Here is a 3,127-nt window from a genome sequence, read left to right as displayed (position 1 = left end):
TACACATTGTATGGTTAGCATAAGTCTTATTTAGGGAAAAATCTAAAGCTGTTTAGTATATCTTTTAATGTAAATGCAAGAATATTAGCTTTTAGAAAACAAAGGCATATAGCATATTAAGAAAATATTGTATTGCTCAAGTATTTGGTAAAGTCTTATTAATAATGATAACAGATAAAAATATAAATTTAATTTTTTACAGCAGAGTGAAAATAGTATCAATGACACTTCAGTCAGGTATTTGCTAGTGAACTTAGTATTTATATAAAGTTGTGTGCTTGAAATTATAAAATGCATTATTACTGTAAAAGATCCAAGCTAGTAGAACAAAAGAATCTCAGTTGCTGATAATTTCAATAGCATCAGATTCCCTAAATTATAAGGTTTGACATGATCTTACTTTCTATTACCATATACAAATAAATTAACCTTAGAAGGAATTTTTAGCTTAACTTAAAATTGTACCTAGAAAGGTATGGAATTATTTGTACTTAATACAAAAACCTGTTAAAATCAAGGGCCACTACAAAGAATGAGGTAATTGAAGACCCCACTATGCAGCCTTCAGATAAATGGCTTCTTTCCTAACGAGTTCTAGGTTTACACCACAATATTTTGATAACAAATGATTTGGAATTCCCTCCCAAGGACTGTTTGTATATGTGCATATATAAATTTTACACACACACACACACACACACACACACACATACTATATATGGCATCAACAAAATACACTTATTATATATATTTATATAAATATAAAGATTTTCCCCACCCACCCCAAACAACCTATCTTCAATATTTGATTTCTTTTTTTCTTGCTTTGGACACAGAAGTTAGGAAATTTTAGAACTGTTATATCTGTTTTGGCAAGCAAGTTTTGATCTATTGGCTTCTTGGTGTGGTAATGTAGCAGGAATTCATTCTGATACCCAAGGTTTAAACCATTACAAGGAAGCTGTGAATTCTAATTCTTATGAGGTGAGGCTAGCCCCACATGAACTTCTCTTGTATTCCCTCTGGTCTACTGTGATTCATAAGTGCTTATAATGTATTTTTCCATAAATAAATCATTAGACATTAAAAATGGAACAACAGAGTCACAAAAGCCCACATGCTTTTCAGTATAAAGCATTCTCCTTCAGTAGGTTGCTATCATAGTGCAGACTGACTGCCTGAATATACTCAGGAGATTTAGTTGATACTGTCTCTGTTTGGTAATGGAAAAGGATCGCCTCATTTTTTAAAAGTCCAAAGCGCATAGTGAGAACAAATCAAAGATTTTTTTCTATTCAATGTCAGTTTCATCTAAGCATCTTCCTATGAGAGGATTATTCAGATGTCTTGTCTTTGTCCACCCACCCTGTTAATAAAAAGAGTAAAGCAGTTTAGACATTCATCAGCCTGGTAAACAAACTTTGCCAGCAAATAGAAGTCCTACTATAGTAAAGAAAATCTGTAAGACAAAAAATAATTGTGATAGCCCGATTACTGTATTGTTTGGTAATTTATAAAGTTGACCTCTGACTTTAGTAATGTAAAATCCTTTTGGAAATAAGAGGGCAGCCATGCAGTAGAAAAGTATCATTCCAGTGAATGCTCTCCGATGATCATGTTTTGTAGCTGCTTTTTGCCAGTGGGAATCTACTAGCAAACCACACGTGACAGTCAATGAGATGATTCCCATGATGATTACAAAAAATATAGTGACCCACTAGGAGTAAGCTGGGGAGGCATGAATGTGGCTCTTCCATGGATTTTTGTTTGACACTGTCTCTCTAGGCCCACAGTGAGTGCTCCTACAGACACCTGGTTGGTGATGCTGGCAATGCGAAAGATATTGATAGCCAGAAAGAAACATCCTAAGATGATGGTCAGCTAATCCATCTCCCAACTGTGCTCCTCCTGCCCCAGCCTCATTCCTGGCTAGTGCAGCCACATGCCTCCTGTTCCTTGGGCCACCTACTCGGGGGGAGTCCCTATGAGCTGCTGTCTTGTGCCCCCTGTGTCACTCACTCTGTTGACGCCATTCTTGCAGTGGAAATTAGTGGAACTTTGAATTTTCTGCTGTTCTCTTTAGTCTCCTTTTTCAGCGTGATGTAATTTTTGCTTTAGAGGACTTTCACTTCCTTCAGTAGGTTAATTTATAAGTATTTAATTTTGGGAATGTTATTATGAATTATTATTTTTCCTAATTTCTTTCTCAGTGAGTTCATTACTAGTGTGTAGAAATGCTATTGATTTTTGTATCAATTTTGTACTCTGGGAGAGTGCTGAATTTAGTTATTCTAGGTATCTTTTGATAAAAAAATTTTTGGGTCTTGTTAGTAGGCAATATTGCCATCTAGAAATAATGATACTTTTAGTTCTTCTTTTCCTGTATGTATCTATTTATTTCTTCTCTTGTTTGATTGCTCTGGCTAATGTTTCAAGGACTATGTTGAAGAAGAATGGTGATACTAAACGTCCTTGACTTATTCCTGATTTTAGAGGGAAAATTTTCAGGTTTTCTATATTTAATATGAGGTTAGCAGTAGGTTAATTATAAATGATTTTTATCAAATCAAGAAAAGATCCTAATACTACTGTCCTGAGGGTATTTATTATAAATGGATGTTGGATTTTGTCAGAGGCATTTTCTGCATGTGTTGAGATAGCCAATGTGATTTTCGTCTTTGCTTCTATAGATTACATTAGCTGATTTGGGTATGTTGAACCATTCTTGAATCTCTGGGATTAAGCCTACTTGGTCATGATATATGATTTTTTTTGTCAGAAATTGAACTCAGGCCCTCACACTTGCCAGGCAGGTAGGTGCTGTGTTGCTGAGCTACATCCCTGGCCCTAGGATCTTTTTGATGATTTTTTGCCTGTGTCTTGCTGAGGATTTTTGCATTCATGTTCCTCGCAGAGATTTATCTGTATTTTCCTTTTTTGGTTGGATCTTTGTTTTGGCATCAGAGTAATGTTAGCTTCTAGGAATGACTTTGAGAGTATTTCTTCAATTTAAAATTTATTAAAGATTTTTGAGGTGATTTTGAAGATTAGATTTTAAGAAAGTTCTTATAGAATTAGGCAAAGAATCCATCAGGTCCAGGGATTTTCTTGGTTGGTAAATTTTTTG

At 34.8% G+C, this 3,127-nt stretch overlaps 1 pseudogene; it reads right to left on the bottom strand.

Moving 5' to 3' along the window:
* Positions 1-1,402: 1,402 nt before the first annotated feature.
* LOC100717912 (uncharacterized protein C16orf52 homolog B-like) lies at positions 1,403-1,890 on the bottom strand (annotated as a pseudogene).
* Positions 1,891-3,127: the final 1,237 nt, after the last annotated feature.

This window comes from Cavia porcellus, unplaced genomic scaffold, assembly GCF_034190915.1.
Source record: "Cavia porcellus strain 051 isolate PalLab524CR breed Dunkin Hartley unplaced genomic scaffold, mCavPor4.1 scaffold_33, whole genome shotgun sequence".
NCBI lineage: Eukaryota > Metazoa > Chordata > Mammalia > Rodentia > Caviidae > Cavia > Cavia porcellus.
The sequence above is the reverse complement of the archived record's forward strand: the minus strand, read 5'-3'. Positions and strand labels throughout refer to the sequence as shown.